This window comes from Monodelphis domestica, chromosome 1 (genome assembly GCF_027887165.1).
Source record: "Monodelphis domestica isolate mMonDom1 chromosome 1, mMonDom1.pri, whole genome shotgun sequence".
Lineage (NCBI taxonomy): Eukaryota > Metazoa > Chordata > Mammalia > Didelphimorphia > Didelphidae > Monodelphis > Monodelphis domestica.
Window position 1 is genome coordinate 645314010 of NC_077227.1, and position 22140 is coordinate 645336149.

At 35.4% G+C, this 22140-nt stretch overlaps 1 long non-coding RNA gene across 2 annotated transcripts in view; it reads left to right on the plus strand.

The window, feature by feature from the left end:
- The first annotated feature begins 598 nt into the window (after window positions 1–598).
- LOC103101945 (uncharacterized) overlaps window positions 599–22140 on the plus strand; it is a 73730-nt gene continuing 52188 nt past the window's right edge. The window contains exons 1-3 of one of the 2 annotated variants that reach the window (XR_008915635.1): window positions 599–1771; window positions 3590–4216; window positions 19305–19503. This is a non-coding gene — a long non-coding RNA (uncharacterized LOC103101945). The remainder of the gene's footprint in view (window positions 1772–3589; window positions 4217–19304; window positions 19504–22140) is intronic. The other variant, XR_459250.3, reaches the window with a different exon arrangement.

Below are 22140 nucleotides of genomic sequence, written 5' to 3' on the forward strand. Positions count from 1 at the left end.
GGCATTTTCAAGGAAATATTTTTTTTTCAGAATAACATTCCCTACTTTTAAAAACAATTGCAATGCTTAAAATGGCATCTGTCATATTCTGACATGGTTTAAATCCTCAAATTTTACCATTTTTTAGAAACAATTTATTTTGATAAAGGTAGTTAAACTCACCAAACAAGTTGGGGATTGTTTTTCAAAAAAAGCAGTAAGTTCATTAGAATAAAGTGGATTTTTTGGGGGGGTAGGATCTAATAATTATTCTAAATTTAAGGAAATCTGTATATGATAAGTGGCTGATTAAACCCTACAGATTTGGTTTTTCCTATAGTCAGTGAATACTCTATATTCGTATCTACTTTTACTGAGAAATAACCTTTCTTTTCAGGTTAAATGTTCTCAGTAACCACTTCAGTCTTGTATCGTTTTAATGAATCTAAATATTTGGAATCAGATCAATTAAACTGTTGTTTTTCTTCCCAAAATATGTTCCGCAAGAGCTAAGAATAGTTTCCCACTCTCTACTGCACATTTAGATTCTCCTTTTATTGTGAGGCACATTTCTCTGTGGCATTTCTGAAAGAATGTGGAATTTGGTTTCCCTGGTGTTTCATTGAAAAAGCCCTATGACATTACCTCGTTTTGTTTTCAGTTATTATCCTCTGTTAGGAGGCACATTGCAGCATTCCTAGCTTAAGGACACTAGACAACGAGAGACATGGATAACCACAAGAGTATCTCTAGTCAAGTTGGAAAGAGAGTACATCGCTTTCTAAACCGCACTCAGTGAATAGGAGATTTAGGGCATTGCCATGACAATTCTAATTGTTGGAACTTCATTCTTATTACGGTTTTTTATTCAGGTGGATTCACCCTAATGGTGCACACAGAAGAATCACTTTAATTGCTGGGCTAGATGTGGAGAACATGTAGCCAAGAATCTTCTTCTTTTTGTTGAGGTAACAAAACCCACGGTCAAGGGGGTATAAGTGGAATTACATTTTATGGGTAGACAGAGATTGGTATGAAGGAAGACATGTACTCTTTGACCTCTTGAGTCTCTCTCTAACAAATGACACACATATTTTAAATTAGAGGAGATTCCAATTACTGTGAAATTATGGGTCTATACGAGCTCCCTCTATGGGCTAATTTGATGTCTGCAAATTCCTTTTTTTCTCTCTCTCCTTCCATTTTTCCCCCCAACAAAGGCTCTGTGTAGCCTCTCGGAGAAGGTGGCTGCCTAAGGTTCCTGGGGTTGTGCTCTTTTGAGCGTGTACAAGATGGCTGCCACAAGGCTGTTTGAAGCTGGCGCGTTTGAAGCTGCCGCGTGTGTTTGAAGCTGCCGCATTTGAAGCTGCCGGGCTTGAAGCTGGCGCGTGTGTTTGAAGCTGCGGCATTTGATGTTGCTGAGGACGTTTGTAAATTTGAGACAGACTTTAATATTGTTAGACGGTAGGGGAGTCCTTTTCAACCCCTTTTCATTTTTTTTACTTGAACTTTTAAAAAACTTTTATTTAACTTTTTTCCCCCAACTATTTTAACTACTTATGTCAGCCGAGGAATGCTGTGATTCACAGCCATTATTGTAAGGAGGCTGTTATGTATTTTTAGTGCTTCTGGGACCGTAGGAATTCTTGAGTGACTTTGACTGTATGCAACAATGTGGAGAATAATCCCAACTGTGAAAAGTGCTACTGGGGTGGAAAAGTACAGAATAATTTTGACAAAGGGCAATCTCCTTGTTGCTCGTAGAAGAAAGCCGAGTTGGATTGTGGAATTTGTAAGTTTGTTGGAACTGGACATAGGAAGAAAAAAAATATGTATATATATATGTATTTTATATATATATTCACACACATACACTAGGAGCCGAGGTTGGAGACTCACAGATATCGGTCCTAGTTTGCAGGAATTCTGGAGTGGAAGAGGTCTTTTGTTTTTAAAAAAATAATTTCCCAAAGGGATAAATCTAATACCTGAAAGTCATTAGATGTGGAAATCTTTGAGAGTTTGAAAAATATAGAAAAATTTCATGTTACTCTTTATGCAGACAGTGCTCTTTGGAAATAGAATCCAAGGACATCAGAGTTATAGTGGTTGAATGATGGAAGAAGTTGTCAATGTTTCTGTTTTTTGGTTAGTTATTTCTTTGGAAGGAGTCTTGATGTGAATTTGAAGAGGGACAGGAGCCCATGAAAAGTCATTAGTTGTCAAATTAAATAATGGACCGGGGAATAAGTAGGTGAGCAAGTACCTTTCTTGTTTTCTTAGTCTTCACATCAACAATGGATTATTTGAACCACACTTTGATAAAATGAGACATTTTCCATTCTTGATGTTGGTTCTAAAATACTAATGGATACTTTAAATTAATGTCATACTATCAAAGATTTTTCCTCAGTTGGTTACTTAGACTTACTTGTTAAAGACTTTCTAAGAAGTCAAATTGAATTGCTATGCATGGTTACTTGCCAGGACTTGTACCTGTTTGCTAACATTCCTACCAACACGGTCTTCCATTCAGCAGAAGGAAAATGTTTAATACTAGATTCATCATTTGGTCATATTCACATGTCTATTAAAAGGATTGAGATGTTTGATTCAGTATTTTATTGATTTGTAACAAAATACTAAGAATTTTTCTATATACTGATGAATTTGTCTAGAGCATATAATCTTAGATTGAATTATTGTATTTTAATTTACCCCAAAGTGACAGTTTTATTCTGAGAGTATCCAGAACAAATATATTTTGACTGATTTTGCTAAGACTTTTGAAAAAAAATAATTTTGAGTGATGAAAAGCAGATTTATCCCATATGTTATTGAAATATAATGAATGTTGTGATTAGTAAATTTTCCTATGTAGAATTTATTCTTAAGGCTTTCTTTTCTTATAGGAAGTATTTCATATGTGTAGGAATGGAGATTTGGTAGCCATATTTTTTCTATTTCACAGGATCATTCTATATAATATATTCTTTTCATTAAATGTGTATTTCACTTAAATCCCTCTTTCTATTTAGTCTCATTAAATTTGTGGATAAAGGTATTTCAACCTTTACTCCAGATTTGAGTAGAAATTTAAGAGATCAATTTAGATTTGATATAAGGAAGACTTTCTGAACAGTGATACTTATGCCTAAAATGGAATAGGCTATCTTGGTTTGCTATCCTTTGAGGGCTTTTTAAGCTAAGGCTAGATGGTCACTTGTTGAATTTGTTGTCAAGAAGAATCTGTTTCAGGTGTAAATTACATTAGATGTTATCTGAAGTCCCTTCCAAAGCTGAGATTCTGTAATTTTGTGTACCATATTTTCTAGAGAATTTGATAGATTCCTTTGGATTGACAGGCTAATGAAGATCCAGAAGAAAGTATCTTATAATGTGTCTAGAGATTGAAAGAATTGCCAAACACATATAGGAATAATTGTTCTAACCTTTGTTTATGTCTTTGGGTTCATATACTGCCTTTCAAATTTTCATTAAGGATGTTATTGATATCAGAGCTAGATTCAAATTTTCATATAATCCATTATGAAAACTTTTTTGACCACCCCAATTGAGAGTAATCTCTTCATTTTCTTAACTCCTACAGAACTTAATGGCTGTGATGCACAATTGATACTTTGTCTGGATTTTAGTGATCTCTTCTTACATTTGGCTTCCTAAATCAACTTCATATCTTCAACAGTCAAAGTTGTGCATTAAACTTCTTTGTATCTTTGATCAATAGTGGTGCTGAATTGTTTTTTGAGGGGGTTGGGGGTTGTTAATTCATTCTTATTAGACATGGATATCTTTTTACACATTTGATTTTATTTATAATCTAATCAAAAGGCTCATATATATTAAGTTTATTTGGCAACATCATAATCTTTTAAAAAAGAAACAGAAATTAGGCATAGTTGTGTTCATAAAGTGTTTTGTGGAGACTCAAAGAAGTCTTAGATTTCACTTTGTCCAACCCAGGTACAAAAAGAATCCCCACAATAGTATACCAAATAATTGATTGTTCAAGGTTGAATGGGACTTGCTTCTTAAAAGATAGAGTTCTGTTGTTCTTCCTTAAGTGTTTCTTTTTATTATTATAAAAGATCACATACCCCTATTTCCTTTCATTGATAAAAGGTATACAATTCAAGGAAGAAGACTTGGATGATCAAGTTATTGTTTTAGTTCAATGACATTCTGCAAAGAACTGAGAGCTTAATGTTTCACCAAGGTAATGTATTTAGAAATATTGAATCTGACCTGTCATTCTTTGTTTTATTGAGGTTAATTTATCATTATAACTATAGCAGCTTTATTTTGGATACTTCAAGATCCTTAATACTGATGTCTTGACTTTTTTTGTAATGGAAGAAGCTAAATTTTCAGATAACCTTCAGTAACTGAATGATATCTGTCCAACTCAGCCCTGTCATTTCCTAAAATGGTGCTATTTTTTATTCCTTGCCTTGTCAGACAGGTTTAGAGAACAATGCACCATTGTCCTTTAAAGAAGTCACTTATATTTTGATCCAACATCTACTTACATTTGTCAGAATTGGTGATTTTTTTTAACCTTTTGTTATGACACTGACTAACTGTTCTCAGATGTCTGGCTTTGTTCCCGGATGTTAAAAAGACACATAGTCACTTTGTTAAAACCATTCTTTTAAAAAAAAAATCAGCCACAAATGAATTATCATCATTTGTATCACCCTTTTCTTTTCTATGTGGGTAGGGCTGATTCACTGCATTGTATGTTAAACCTTTGGTTCTGGAGCCCCATGTTCAGTCATTTGTTCAGATTCATTACTGGCCAAGTCAAAAAATTTTCCAGGTTGTTTATGTAAGGTGCAACATTGGATAATAAAGAAGAGGGTAGACTATCTTCTACCATCAGCGTTGAGTTGTCTTTTCTCAACGGTGGACTGCTTACAACCCAACCATCATTTCTAATGGATGTCATTTAAAGCTTTGAAAGCTATAATTGATATGGGTTCACACTCCATGAGGTTGTCTTTGAACACCTAGTTTGAATAAAAATCAATGTTCAGCCCAAATCTCTGAATTTTGCTAGATTTCAGATTTAAAACAAGAGTTTGATGTGGTTGTCATTGAAACTACTATGAATCATAAAAAGTTTCATAGAAATTCTTTGTTCATTGAGAGGTTTTCCTTAGAAAGCTTCTGGTGAAATAGGAGCTTTTGTTTCATATAGTACTATTTTCTGGACTATAGATGAAATATCTTTGAATTCAGAAGTAGCAATTTTGCTGGTCTGATGTGAGATTGCCTGATGGTGATAATGAACTGTTTGCATTTTGATTTACCTTTAAATAGGATCATAGTTTTAGACTTGGAATGGACCTTTGTAGGCATTTAGTTTAACACCATTATTTTACAGATGAAGAAACTGAGGCCCAGAGATATTCTATGACTTGACCAAAGTCATGTGGCAAATAAGTAACAGAGACAGGGTTTGAATAGAGGTCCACTTACTACAAATCTCACACACTTTTTAATTAACCATGTTACTTCTTTAAAGTTCTGAATAGTTTTCACCAGATTTCCTCTACTTTCACTTTTGTTTTTGAAAAACTTTGGAGAAGAATGTTTATTAATAATAATAAAAAAGACTAGACACTAAAAAACTTTATTTGTAGCCTAGAAATTCAATAAAAAACTTAAATGACAAAAACATTAAACACTGACCTCTTTCTTTCTCCTCTCTCCCTTCCTCTCTACTATACCACTACTCTTCCCTTTCCTTTTCTTTCCTTCTCTTTCTTCCTTCTTCCTCTCCCTCTTTCCCCCTCCCTCTGTCACTTTCCTTTCTTACCTTAATTTTGTTTTGACTTCTCATCTTTCCTCCCTCCCTGTTTACCTTCTATCTTCTTGCCTACCTTTCTTTTATAGACTTTTGAATTTTAGGAGAAAGACCACAAGTTACTATCAGAAATTTATTAAAGAAACAGCAAAACACCTCCAGGATATATTGCCCAGTGGCTACACATTCAGTTCAATTTTTTAAAATGTCTATAATTTTGTTACAATTCACTTTTAATAGCAAGAAGAGTAACTTAAAGATACCAAAAGATCCTTAATCATAGGTTTAGAAAATGATATAATTATGCTTTATACACTACACTCGTAACTTCAGCAAATAGAAGATATTTAACAAAGATTTTTAATACTTCATTGGTACTACAATCTACCTTATGTATCTATTCCCTTTCCTCAAACAAGTTGAAAACCATCCACAATGTCTCATCCTGTGTGATTCATTTCCACATCCTTCCCTCAAGCCCATACAGAAGATCTGTCCAACCTACTGGAATGTTTCCTACAGGTCTTTAGTTTTTCTGTTTGTTTTCTTTTCTTACTACATGATCAGATTACTTTTTTTTTACAGTCCACATTCCTAATGCTGAATGCATTTAAGGATTGATCAATGTAATAAACAGAATTTGATCTTCTTTGATATTAACATGAGCCAAGTTTTCTTGAGACTTGTTTCCTCCCTACCCCTTGTCATTACTTTATGGCATAGCACTGTTATTTGTTCTCTGTTATCATTCTCTGTTCTATTTGTGAAAATGACCAATTCTAAACCTGTCTTACCTTTGGACATCTTGTTTTTTTAGATGATGGGGAAATCAAATGTTGGCTGGTTGAATTGGTTTCTGGGCTCTTATGGCCTCTTTGTTATGGTGATTGTTTTACACTTATTAAACACCTCTGAGAAATGGTGATGGAATCAAAGACATTTATGCACATCTCATTTTTCATAGCCTATTACTTATATTAACTGTTAAATAGGTTGTAGCCCTTATAATGGCTTCAGTGAAGAGATAAAGCAGTGGAAATAAAAAAAGAATTTTCTGTTTAACAAGAAAATTAGAGTATCCTATTCCCCAATTATGTGAAGTACTTAAGATTTTACTATATTTTGACTGTAGTCAGAATTATAGCTATAGGTTATTCTATCGTCCTATAAAGATCATGTTGTGCTTGGTCATTTGCAATTAGTTAACCACTATTTATGATAAAGCACCTACTATGTGCCATGTACTATGCTAAGTTCTGGAAAATAAAGAAAAGCTCCTGTTCCTTCACTCAAGGAGCTCAAAGTATAAGGTGTGGTAAACAATATGCCAAAAATACATATACTGGGTAAATATTGGAGATAATCTCAGAGATCTTCTTGTAGAAGGTTGATTGATATACTGAAACAAGTTAGTATTCTTAGGCTTGCATCATTTTGCATTCTGTTTGTTATATAATAGGGCTGACTCCAAAGGGGCAAAAAATGCCATTAGGGGAGATTCCCCTTATTTGCAAGATACTACAAGAGGCTCCTCTTAGCATGTTGGCTGCTTGCCATTTGGCCTCAGCCATGTGGACACATCCAAATGTTATTTGAGATATAGGCCAGATGGCTTATTAACTCCTTCTGTTTGATGTTGCTTTTACATTTTGACTCTTGTAACCCAGTTCATAGCTCAGAAACTATTGTAATATATCAATCACATGTAGTTTGAGAGAATATAAATTATTTTGGGAAAGTCATTATATACATTCTCAGATTAGTTTATCTTCATCATTTGTACCTTTTTTGATCATTTGTTGTTTATCTTAAAATTCTTCCTTTCTCTGCCTTTTTAAAGAGAGGAGAGGAGAACATTTATGAAGCATTTTTAAAAAATCTAACTTAGTAACTGCAGATTTATGGGAAATCGGCACAATGTACTATTTGTTCTGCCACAGAGTATTTCTGTTTATTTGCTTTGGGTATTCGCCCAGTTCTACTCTGGATTACTTAATTATGGTCATTGTGGAAAGTTTATAGTTTCCTTATTACTTCTAAATTATGGATGTCACCATTGGCTTAAAATAAGTCTATTAGGGTGATTTCTTTGTGTGAAGTAGGTTTAAACCCTGCTTTTCGAAAATTGCTAATATGATATTTAATAGAATTTGCACACGAGGGAGGAAAAATCATAGGATTTTAGAGCTCTAAAGAATTTCTTGAATGAAGGAACACTGACTCATGTATCCCATTTTGCCTCCAAGGTACTATTTCAGCTCCTTATATAGAACACATGATCAATAAGATTTGTAGGAATATAGCCTTAGAGAAGGATTCGGGAACATCCTATTTTCTTTTTTTTTACTAAAATTATACTTGTGGAGAGATTCAGTAATCTGCAAAGCTGTCCACCCTCTTACTTAGTTCTCCACTTCAACAGATTGGAGGGTTTTGATGTCAAGAGATTAGATAAATGAGACCTTATTATTTCTAATTTCCGGATGCTTTAATGTAGAGTGTGTAGTTCTGGATATGAGAAAGCAATACTCTTCTAATAAGCCTGAGCTGTGTTGAAGACTTGGTGTTGAAGGAAGCATAATATAGTAGAAATAGCACTGGAATTGGGGGCATAAGATCCCAAATCCATTTTTTGCCACTTACTATCCAGGTAAGTTACTTAAATTCTCTGGACCTTTTTTCTAATCAATGAAATGAAGGAATTATGTAACAATGTCAATTCCCCCTCTCCCTCCGTTTTTAATTCTGTAATCTCTCTTGAGAGGTAATTTTAACTCTAAACCCTCTTAAGAAATAATACATTAAATGCTAGGGATATAAAAAAGAAAAAGCAAGGCAGTCCCTGCCTTCAAGGGACTTACAGTCTAACAGGGGAAGATAATATACAAAAGAAAGGTGGGGAGGAAGGCGAGGATTACTGGAAAGTAGTAAGTGCAGAGGCATGATGAAAGCAAGCAGGACAGCTGCTGGCAAATGAAGAGAGAGCTGGCATCTTGATGCCTCTATAAAGGGAGACTGTTTTGTGCTCCACCTTCTAGCCCTCCAATGAGAGAGGCAGAGTCAATGGGGGTGATGATGAAGTGTGAGTAGCAAAACTGAAGTAATCTTAATGATTAGATTATCTGATAATGAATTTATCTTGCATGGGACATGATGAAGATAAGGATGCATTGATCCCAAGAGCAGTATATGGGAAATTCCTCACCTCCTCTAGAGGGCAGTTCTTTCTATCAGAAAGCCATCTGAATCCAGGGTAAAGAGTTTATCTGTAAATAAGCATAAAAGAAAAAAGGCATCTGGTTTCCCATTTTTAGGATACAGGTTTTATACTTAACTATGCTCCTTATGGTAATCTTTCCCATTCCCTATTGAGTAACAAAAAAAAAAAACTACAATGTGAGCACATTTAAAAAGAATGAAGCAGAGGTGGATCAGTAAGTACTGGACCTGGTGTCAGGAAGAACAGAGTTCAAATCTGGTCTCAGACACTTCCTAGTTGAGTGACTCTAGGTAAGTAACTTAATTTTTTTTTTGTAATGATTTTTTTACAAAGTACATGTTAATACAATTTTTAATATTTACTTTGTTACATTTTGCAATCTATGTTCTTTCTCTCCTTTCTATCCCTCTCCATTCCTCAAGAAGGCATTATTATATAATACATATTCCCATGTTACTCATGTTGTGAAGAAGACATTGCCTACACTAGAGAAAAATGCATAGAAGAAATAAAGTAAAAAATGGTATGTTTTAATATGAATTCAGATTCTGCTCCTTCTATAGCAGTAGATACCCCATTTTTTTTTTTATCATGAATCTCTTGGAGTTGTCCTGGATCCTTGCCTCCTTTATAATATAATAGTTAAGCTGATCTTCATATATTATTGTTGTTATTTTGCAGGTTCTCCTGGTTCTGCTCACTTCACTTTGCATTACTTCTTATAAGTCTTTACAGGACTTTTTTTTTTTTGTGATCATCTTGTTTGTCATCTCTTTTGGCACAATAATATTCTGTTACACTCATATACCATAACTTGTTCAGCAATTCCCCATTTGATAGACATTCCTTCACTTTCTAGTTCTTTGCCACCACAAAAATAGCTACTATAAATATTTTTGTATTTTGTAAATATTTTGTAGATTCTTTTCTCCTCTCTTTGGGAAACAGACTTAATAGAGGTAGTGCTAGGTCAGGATATGCACCATTTTATATCCTTTTGAGCATGGGATTGCTCTCCAGAATGGATATATCAGTTTGCATCTTCGCCAGGAGTTTTTAGTGCCTCAATTTTTCCACATTGCCTTCAACATTTATCATTTCCCTTTTTATTATGTGAGCCAATTTGATGGGTACAGAGTTGTTTTAATTTGCATTTCTCTTATCAGTAGTGATTTGAAATATTTTTTCATCTGACTACAGATAGTTTTAACTTCATCTGAGAATTGTCTGTTCATATCCTTTGACCATTTTTCAAGTGGGAAATGTTTTGCGTTCTTATAAATTTGACTCAGTTCTCCATATTTTTGAGAAATGAAGCCTTTGTTTGAGATATTTGCTATAAAGATTTTTTCCCCAGTTTGTTGTAAGACAGATTTTTATACCTGAGTGTGAATACTATTCCAACTTTTTGTTCTATCTTCCCTTCTACTTTATTCATTCTTATATGCCTCCTCATGTGAGATAATTTACTCCCAACTTTCTCTCCTTTTTTATTTTCCCAGTATAGTCCTGTATTCTTTCTTATCCCTTTTTTAAATATGATCCAATCATATTCAACTTACTCTCTGCTCTCTGTTTATATGTGCTTATTTTCATAAATGGCTCTAATAGTAAGTACTTTAAGTATCCTAAGTTATAGTAAGTTATTATATCTTAGTTACCTTCTTAATAGTAACTTAGTCAGTTTAACTCCATTATTTCTCTTGATTCCCTTAAAGTATTTTAAGTATCTTTTACATTTCTTGAACCATAAATATCTTAAGTATTCTAGTTATTATTTTCCCATGCAAGGAATCTAATCAATTTAACCCCATTGCCTCTTTTGATTAAGTATATTAAGTACTTTAGATATCTCCTGTACTACAAAAATCTCAAGTATCCTAGTTATCATTTACCCATGCAAGTATGTGATTAGTTTTACTTTACTGATTCTCTGAGTTTTTTCCATTTTCCTTTTTATGCTTATTTTGAGTGTCAAATTTGTTCATTGAATTTTCTTTTTAGCTCTGGACATTTCATCAGGAATGCCTCAAATTCCTCTATTCCATTAAATGTCTATTTCTTCTGCTGGAATACTATGTTCAGTTTTACTGGGTAGATGATATGTAGTTGTAGGCCTAGATCCTTTGCCCTATGGAGTGTCATATATCATGCCTTCTGGTTCTTTGATGTAGAAGCTAGTAGCTCCTGTATAATCCTTATGGTGGTTCCATAATATTTGAATTATTTTTTCTGGCTGCTTTTAGTATTTTCTCCATGATTTGAGAGTTTTGGAATTTGGTTTGGGATTTTTAAATTTCGGATCGCTTTCAGGAGGTAATCAGTAAATTATTTTGATATCTATTTTTCCTTGTTATTCAAGAACATCAGGGAATATTTACCTCATAATTTCTTTCAATATGGTGCCAAGGTTCTTTTTTTGATCATGACTTTCAGACAATCCAGTGATCTCAGATTATCTCTCTGGATCTATTTTCCAGGTCAGTTGTTTTTCCAGTAAAAGATTTCAGATTTTCTTTTCTTTTTTCATTCTTTTGATTTTGTTTCTTGCTGCCTCATGAAGTTATTAATTTGCATATGTCTAATTTTAATTTTTAGAGTCATTTTCTTCTTTCAGGTTTTGTACTTTCTTAGGGAATTATTTTCCTGTTTGAGGTATTTTATTTCCAACTGTTTTCTTCATTAAGTTTTTATTCTAAGCTGTTATTTTTTTTATCATTTTCTTATATTTATTCCAAGTTTCTTATTATTTTTCTAAATTTTTATGGAGCTCTTCCAGGGGTTCACATTTTCCTTTGAGGTTTCATACATTTTCATTTTTTTATTGTCTTCTTCTGAGCTTATACTTTATCTCTTTTGTTGAAATAGTTTTCTTGCATCAGGCTTTTTCCTCTGTCTTTTGCTCATTTTGGGCTTCTTTTCCCCCTTGGACTTGGTCTATATGCTGTAGCTTAGCTCTCTTCCTGGGGTGGAGGGAGTAATGTCCTGCACTTGGACTATTCCTGGAGTCTACTTAGCAATCTTGTTCTTAGACTGAGCACTCTGTAGAGGTGCTGTAAGGGTTGAATTAAGGAGTTTGACAAAGTGAGGAGAGCAGTTTAATAGAAACTTTGTTTAATCTAAGAAAAAAGTATAGATTGAAAGATATAAAAGAGATATTATTAATCTTATACCCCTATAAATATACGTAAAATTCCTAATAACCACCTAAAATTTCCTAAAACTATTTCTGTCCTCTCAGGACAGGTTCTTCTGCCTGGCACACCAGGCCTAATCCATTCCACTTTATAAATTATTCACTAACTATCTAATTCTCTAAAATAATAGAGAGCCACCATTCACTCTCTCCTTCAATTTTCTATAGCAGCCCAACTGTCAGCAGCCAACTGCCAGTAGCCCATTGTCTCAGAGACAGACTTCCTGCTCTCTTTTCTCCTCACTGACTAACTTCCCCCCTCCCCCTAAACTTCCTGTCAGTGGGCATGCTACTTCCTTCTCCTCAGGTCATGTTCTCTTTGGTAAAGGAATCTTCAGCTCTAGCTTACTGACTCACTTAACCTGTCAGTTCTGATTTACTTAGAAATCTTGCTCTCTAGCCTCTTAAGGAAACAGAGGGAGAGATTAAGAAAATCCCTTTGACAGTGAACTGGCTGGCCTGATTTGTTGTGGTTTGTAGCTTTTCAGTTCATCTAATTCCAGTTACTTTCTGCCCAATTCCACCAAAGCTAGACCTTGTTGGACTTAAGTTCTTCCTCCTACTGCCTGTGCTGGGTTAAGCCAGGCCTCTGTTCAGGCTGGACCATGCAGTGAGACTCTCCTCCCAATACTGCTTATTCTGTCTTGCTTTGGTTTCTACTCTTTCCCTGCTGAGTCTGGCCCCATCTGGCTGTGTTCTTTCTGCTGTCATTTGTCTTCTTTTGCATCTAGATTCTGCATGTTTAGAGCTCTCTCCTAGTACTGCAGTAAGGTGAGTCCTCCTTGCTGTCTCTCCACATTGTTTTGGGCTGGAACACTGCTTCACTCCTTTTTCTGTTGATTCTGCTGCTTCACTGTTTGTTTTGAGGCTTTTTCGTTTGGTTATTTGGAGAGTAGTTGGCAGGTTTTCAGTGTTTCTTACTTCACCATATTCACCTTCTGACTGCCTGACAAATGGATCCACTAGAGAAGGAAATGGCAAGCCATTCCAGCATCCTTGCCAAGAAAACCTCATTGATGACTATGGTTCAGAGGGGTCACAAAAGTCATACAAGACCAAACAACTGAACAACAACAACAATAAGATAAAAAAAAGAGTTTACATGATATTAAGGAATGCTGTTGTAGCCGACAAGGTTGTAGCACGGTAGATTTGTAGCCATCATCAACCATTTCTCTATACCCCAATACTGGCTCTAGAGATAAAATGAACCATACTTGTCAATAATGAGCTTGTACTTAAGTCTCTGGGAAGGTAGGCAAAATGGATAGAGTGTCAAGCTGGAGTCAGGAAAAATCTGAATTCAAATCCAGTCTCAGATACTTGTATCAGCTGTGTGACCCTGGGCAAGTCACTTAACCCCATTTGCTTCAGTTTCCTCATCTAAAAAATGAGCTGGAGAAGGAAATGGCAAACCATTTGAGTATCTTTACCAAGAAAACACCAAATAGGGTCACAATGAGTCCCGACTAAAAAATGACTAAACCACAACAAAACATTTAAGCCTAGCAGCAATAGAATAGTTTCTTCTAGCTTTAAAACCCTAATTGTTAATTGAGTCCATGATCCTTATGATGTAATATAGGCCAGCGGCTTTACTTTTTTTTAATAGACACAGCTATATATTTAAATAAATAAATAAATGATACTTCTGGTATTTAATTTTTTTTTAAGAAACAGAGATGTCTTTTTTCATTTCATGAATTTTGTCAAACTGTACCTTTTCATCTATATACTGTACATAACCAGGAGTCAGCAGATGCCCCTCACTACATTCACATGCTTGTCTTTGATCAAAAAGAATTTGTTATTTATTTCCTACAACAGATTGTTAGCTTCTTTAGGGCAGGGATTATTTTTCATTTTTGGTTTGTCTTTGTGTCCCCAAAGTATGTACAATATCTTGGACATAGTAGGTACTTGCTGAACACTAGTTAAACTATTTTTATTTATTTTTAAAATATTTTAATTTTAATTTTTTATTAACATTCTATTTGTATAAAATATTAACAGTATCAATATTGAGTTAAATTTAAAATTTCCTCTTGTATAAGCAATGACTACTAAGCTCTCATCTCATAAAACTCCCTTCTTCAGGCCCTACTACCCAACCTTGCTCATTCAAAAGGGAGTACATAAACACACATATGTGCATGTATATGTGTATATATATATATATATATATATATATATATATATATATAGTCCTTTTTGATAATCCATGTAATAGATTTTAAAAATAATATATAAAATATATGCTAATCCATATAATATTTCCATTAAAATGATAGAAATAATTTATGATATATTATAGGATTGTATGTTATATATTTAAATATATGTTACATGGATTATGTATTTTTATATATGTAGATAGATATATTTATACTTATATTACATGGATTAGCAAAAAGGAAAAGGGCTGGGCTAAAAGGTCAGTGCATTTACCATGAGCCTCACAGAGGTGTGTTTGAACTGGTGGTGGTGGCTTCGCCCTGACATGGGAGAAGTGGCATTTCTCTGCAGCATGGCTCAAGAAGCAAAGTATAGGAACAGTTCCTGGAGGGGAAGGCAGTCCTCCTAAGCAGGGACGGTGAATCGCCCACTGTCTACTACCTTCCCAGGAAACTGGAGCATTCATCAGTCTCCCTCAGCTGGCCCTGGAGAACTCTCATTCCGGGAACCCTTCCAGTTATTCCTCTTCAGTAGTAAAGTTTGCACTGGGACCTATATGTCATGAAAAACATTGTGTTAATATTTTTTGCAAGGAAGGAACACATATTGTGAGCCACTAGAAGAGGAGTGTGAGTTATAGCTCTTGAGGTTGGATATAATTTATGCTGCTGAACTGGGCAACACTTAAGTGATTTTCAGATTGCAGAATTGAGATAAAGAGAGTGCTTGCTTTAAAATGCCCCATTCTGGTGTTTCACTATATAGAAACTTATAAATCTAGAGCTAAGTATCTTTGGAAGATTGGAAGAATCCCATGGATTTGTACTCAAGCACTCTGACCACTAATAGACCTTGGGCTTTTCAATTAGGAAGGATATATATTATAAACCGTATGGAAAGGTACCCAGTTTAGAAGATTTATTTTTTTACTTACTATCCAAGGTCATAAATAACATCCATAATTCATATTTTAGTAAACCGAAATAGTTTAAGCATTGGGCAGAGTATATAGAAGATAGTCTCACCCTCCAGGAGCTTATATTTTGAGAGAAATACTAGTTGAAATAGTACTCAGGGCTTCTGCTATTGCTTATTTCTTTGAATTTGTAGAACCCCAAATTTGCTCAGATTCCATTTGAAATTCTAGGCCTTGAAAGTTTAAAAAAATTAAATAAGGCTAAAAAAGTACCTTTTCAAATATGAGCACCCTGTTTGGATGCTCACAAGTTTCACCATACTCCCACATAGCAGGAGTTGAACTATTTGTTGATGGAGAAAATATATAATTATAAAAAACTGGTATGAATTCAGTAATAATTTCAAATGTATTTAAATTGTATTACTTACTATAGAATCTACATATAGTTGGAAATAGCAATATACACGTGTGTGTATGCAGAGAGAATATGGGGTGGCTGTGAGAGAGACAGAGATACAGAGAGAGACAGAGAGAAACAGATACAGAGAGAGAGAGGGAGAGCAGGAAAAGAGAAGAGAGAAACATATATATATATATATATATATATATATATATATATATATGGCAAGAGAGAAGAGAGACAGAAAGAGAGGAGAGAGAGAGAGAGAGAGAGAGAGAGAGAGAGAGAGAGAGAGAGAGAGAGAGAGAGAGAGAGAGAGAGAGTTTTTTTTCCAAACTAAAAAAAGTATATGTGTATATTTATGGTTTTCTAGACCCATTAAAATCATTCTACACCCCTCAGTGTCTTCAGCCTTCAGTTTGGAAATCTCTAGACTAATGCATATATGACCTACTACCTACAAAATTTACAACCTGAAATTTAAAATAAGTGAAAGTTGTATATATTTAGTATAAACGATATGACTCAACTTGAAATAAAAATTAGACTTGAAAAGGACTAGGTTGTTTGACTGAATCTGGGTTAGACAATTAATTCTGCCCTAATTATCTGCTTTTATACCTCAAGTTATAAAATGCCTACATATCTTTGTCCCTGATAGAGGTTTTAGGGCAAAGGTCTGAGTGCTCTCCACCTGGTGTCTGTGAACTTTAAAATTATTTTTAATAATTGTATTTCAATGTAATTGGCTTTTTTGTGTCCTTCTATATTTTATTTTATGCATTTAAAAACATTTTTTCTGAGAAGAGGTTCTTAGGTTTCCCTGGTTGCCAGAGGGGTCTACAACAAGTAAAAGATTGATAATCCTTGGTTTAGAATGTAAGCTTTTGGAGGGCAAGAACTTTTTTGGTTTGTTTTTGAGTTTAATCCCCTGCTTCTTGCATGGTCCCTAGAACAGTAGGTGTTTAATAAATGTGTATGGGATTAGATAAAATTCTATGACCTCTCAGATTGGCATCATCTTCAGAAATTTTTCTGGGCCATTAATAATTATGAGCCTAGGGGAAGTTGGGTAGCTCAGTGTGTTGAGAGTCATGCCTAGAGACAGGAGATCCTGGGTTCAAATTTGGCCTCAGACACTTCCTAGCTGTGTGACCCTGGGCAAGTCACTTGACCCCCATTGCCTAGCCCTTACCACGCTTCTGCCTTGGAACCAATACACAGTATTGACTCCAAGATGGAAGGTAAGGGTTTAAAAAATAATAATAATGAGTCTATGAATTTTCCAACCCTTTTACCCAGAAGTCAGCCCTAGCTTATTTAAGGAAGAGTTGATTAAATCAAGTAATTGATCACTCTCTACCCCCATACCCCCAATTAGGCCTGATACATTTATCAGCTGAGAGCAGATCTTTATTAAATCTGAGAGCTGTAGTCTAGGCCTGGATAACTCCTTGGGTACAACAGAGAATTGGTTTGGATGTGTTGAGGGACTTGGATTTAAGGAATTTGCATAAAACCAATGAGCTTGAGAGAAAGGGGCAGGGAATAGATATTTGTATAGCACCTATGATATGCTAGGCATTGTGCTACATGCTTTACAAATACTGCATTTCATTTGATCCTCACAATAATCTTGCAAGGTAGGTGCTATTAGTCTCTTTTTCAAAGTTGAGGAAACGAAGGCAAACAACAGTTTCTTGCTCAAAATAACACAACTAGCAAATATCTGAGGCCAGTTTTGAACTCGGATCTTCCTGACTTCCAGCACCAGAGCTTTATCTACTGTATAACCTACCTCTTCTGAATGGGATCTTAAAAACTTAATACAGGGACTACAGGTAAAAGGAGAAGAAGAAAGGAAGGATTGAGCTGTGATAGAGAGAGGACTTATTGAGGAGGGCCCTTGAATCAGGACTGAGGGAATCTCTAAGAAAAGGTCTGTTCTCTGCCCGGCTTCTCTTTCCCAATGCCTGTCTATTAACAGACTACAACCTACTCCGCTTGATTCTATCCGCAAACTTCCCTCATAAATGCAATTTTGTTTCCACCACAAAGAAGCCAGAGGTTAGCTGGAGATAAATATAAATTTAAATTAGGGCAAAGAGCCAAACCTCTACCTAAATGTTAGGAATTTTCCTAACTGGGGGCCCTGAATGATTGTGTTTATGCTCAGCTTTTTTTTTTTTAATATAAATTCCCTAAAGCAGTAGAAAGAACCTCAAATCTTCCTGATTGCACATGTAGGACTTGGCTCTAAAACTGGACAAGACAAAACAGGATCCAAATTGGTATTCATATGGCTCCTAGGTGGGCAAAATTTAGAAACTGATCTGGAGAATTTGCTATATATCAATTCTTCCAGCAAGCTAGGGGTAAGGGACCAGGTTTGTGATTTTATTTGCAGAGGGAGCTACTTGTATCAATGAAGTTTAGCACCATTTCTGTTATAGTCCTAAAATGATGCTTCTGAAACAGAGAGGTTAGGAGATTTCCCCAGAGTCAGAAACCTCTGTTGTATGTGTCAGAAAAAGGACACCAACACCGTTTTCCCTGGCTCTAAGGATGATTATCTGCTATGCCACGTTGCTTCTCATTCCATGTTTCAGTACATATATCTACTTTCTTGTCTTATAGTTCTAGTCATCCAACAAGACATTCTGTTCTTTCCTCTTTTACGTACATAAGAGTGACTCTTTGGCATCACAATTTTTTTTTTAAATTTTTTAATTGGGTCTATGTGACTTAAAGTTTCCTCATAAAATCTGAACTCAAATTAATCAACCACCAGGCATTTGTGTAGATCTAGGTTAATTTGTGCCATTGGCAAGGAATAAATAGTGGTTATAGGAAACAGTGGAAAATTCAGTGTTTTCCATTAAAATTAGGTGACCCTACTGTCTTTGAGATCTACTTTGAACTTTACAGTTCATTTCAATGCCTTTTATAAATGGAATCAGCTTTCTTTGTTTTATTCCGTTGTTTGGGCCAGTTGCTGGCTTGGATATCAATTTACAGCTAGATTAGGGGTCCCCAAAGGGTTCACTACACTCAGTGAATTCTCCATGAATGAAGTATTTGCTCTGAACAAAACACTGGGCTAGGTGCTGGGGGAGATGGGAGAAACAGAAAAGCCTAGACTTCACAGAGTTTATGGTCTGGAACATGAAGAGCAAAACACTAACTTATTTACTAAAATTGGATTCTAAAAAACATTTTGAAGTCACACACACCTGAATATTTATTTTGTCACTTTTGTTGTGACATCGCTCATTAAGAATGTATATTTAATAAGTGCCTTTGAGATTGTGTATTACCAAATTCTCTGTGATTATGAACTAGTAAACTCAGCCAAGCATCACCTGGAACCACATTAGCCACTCTTTATTATCTGTTACCTTTCTCCCCTCGCCCCTAATCATTGGAATGAGTTTCACCTGGGAGAGGTGTGGCTATAAGGCGGTATTAAACCTCTTTGGGATCTAGAATTAGACTGCCCACTGAAGTGAAGGTCTACAAAGCTGCTGTGCTGAACTCATTGTTGTACACCTATGAAACCAGGACAATCTATTTATTTCTCACCAGGAAATTGAATTCCTTCCATTTGAATTGTCTCAGGAAGATTCTGAAGGTCATCTGGCAAGATAAGGTACCAGACACTGAGGTCCTTTCTTAAGCTGAAGCACCAAAGCCTTCCAACTCCACTGGAGAGAGCTCAACTCCAATGGCTGGCCACGTTATTGGAATGCCAAACCCACAGTTGCCTGAAAGACTATTTCACCAGGTAAGTGCTCACAGAGTTCAGAAGGAGAGAACAAGCATAATCGAAGGGTCTTTGTGAAAAAACTTTGGTATCAGTTGTGAGACATAGGAGACACTAGCACAGGACCATCTAGCACCCATAGCATGTGGGTATCAAAGGTAACCAAAGTAGAATTGCAATAGCTCAAAAGAAATGTGAGACCTGTAAAGTTAGCGACATCTCTGTTCCAAAGGTTCATATAGGCTATTTCTGCCTTCCAGTCTCATCTGATCAGCCACAGTTGGACACACTATATGCTGACTCCAACTTAGTGCTGTTGTTTTGGTCCTCTTCAAGTATGAAAGGATGAAAACCACAATTACAAAACCTTCTAGGATCCTCCTAACTACCAAATGTTTTTTCCTTCCTTAGCTGAAATTATCTGAGAAGAATCCACAATCAACAGAGATAGGAGGGAGCATGGTATTGTGGAAAATGTGTTGAATTGGAACCATTTAATATAAATTTCATTCCTTGTTTTTTCACTTACTACCTCTCCGACCCTGGACAAATTCCTACATTTTTTTGGCCTCAGTTTCCTTATCTGTGAAATAAGGATGTAAAACCTTTATATTTCATTCCAGATACAGCTCTAGTCTATGATTCATCCTACTAGCATTTTATTTAGAATCCTGGCACTGATTTATTTTGTAAAATTCTACATACTTATCATTTCTTTCACTTTGGCTAGCAAATCCAGATTCTCTGTTCCCCTGTTCTCTAAGGGAACAACTGTTATGCTTAAAAGAGTGTTCCTTTCTCTTGCTTCTTATCTAATTCAACCCTGACCCTTCCTTAGATCTTATCCTCTTCTGTCTGGTACCTCCACTGTACACTGTGAGATTCATAAACTATTGGGTTCTTTTTCTTTGATTTTTTTCCGCATTCTTCCCATCTTTTGGGATTAATGAAAATTTACCATTGAAGGTAGCATATACTTTGTAAACAGATGCAATAACTCCCAAACATAGGAACAGGAAAAAGAGGTTGTATCCACTCTCTTGTCAAACATTAGTCCCTTTGCCAGCATATCTCTTCAAACCCTCCTTTATTAAAGAACCTGGCACTTAATAAATGTTTTGTTGAATGATTGATTGAAGTTCATGCCATTCCCTTATATTATGCTGTCTTTTCTTGTTGTTATCAAATACTGGTTTGTCCAGGTCAATTCTCCTGCAATGACTTCAATACCCTCTTTCTTTCCCAGCCATCATCCTTTGTGACTGCAGTATCCAGACTCATGATCTCCTTTACTAACCTTAATTGCTATGGCCTCTGCTTCCAAATTTCCCACATCCTAAATCCAAAGTCTAGCCACTTCATTAACTATTATCAAATAAAATCTTTTCACCTCTAAACTCTGAAACTCAGAAATTCTTCTTACTCATAATACTCTCTTGTCTTTCTCATGACTGCCTTACTCCTCTGAAATCTTTTAATTTTAACAAGTCATTTACTAAGCATTTATTAAGCCCTTACTGTGTGGCAAATACTGAAGCCAAAGAAAGGCAAAAAATATGTAGTCACGTATGTAATGCCCAGCTACAAGAATTCACTCTTTGCAAGCAGTCAAATGACCAGTAAGACTTCACTGGCTCCCTCTTCAGCTTTTGGGAGTTTATTTAGATGAAAAGTTCTGAGTTCAATCACAATTGTTCTGAGCATCCAGTTAGGAAAATCCATGACACCCAAGCAGAGGTTAGTTTCTCTAACTTTCTATTTATCTTCATTTGTATCTGAGGGAAAATTCAGTTGACTATTAAAGTTTGGGTGATGAAATAGCAAATGATATTATAATGTTTCTTCTTGATAATTATCCTTGCTGCTACAATTCTGTCTTCCCATTCACTCTTCAAAGCTGTGCTGGAAATTCTAGACTTGTTCCAATCTCTTCAAACTCCCTCTATATCTGAGATACCTTTTCTTCTTTTTTATATGAATTGTTAGGACGTGACCAGTCTTGCACACAATGGCCTTAATTGATTCCAGGAGGTATATAGGCTTAATTCTTATTAAATTCTGACTTATATAGTTAAAAAATGTAATTCTTAGTTATAGTAGAGATAAACCACAATGGTTTCAACTTCACCCCAACACATACATGATAGATACAGTGTAGTAAGAAGGTAAACTTACATGGTAAGGTTCCTATGACTGGGGAAAGGTCAAAAGGTAATATTAGAGTCAAGTCGTGAGAGACATGGAAAGGAGACAGGTACATTTCAGGCAGAGGGAACAGCCACTACAAAGGCATGGAGATATGAGATGGAGCATTTTGGATGAGGAAGAGCAAGTAAGATGGAGCTAGTAGGATATAGAGCATAGGCAGAAGAATAAATTAGAGAAGACTATCAAGGTAGAAAAGGGCCAGGTTGTGAAGAGCCTTAAGAGGCTTTACTTTACTTTTGGTTCTTACAGTAATAAGAAACTACTGGAACTCATGAGTGTGTGCATGTGTGCGCGTGTGTGATGGTCAGATCTATGCTTCAGAAAAATCACCTTGGCAGTAGAAGTGAAGAGAAATGTGAAGAAGGGAAAGTAACTAGAAGGCTAATGCAATAGGCATTTACTTGGTCAGTAAACATTAAACACCTACTTTGCTAAGAGCTGGAGATACAA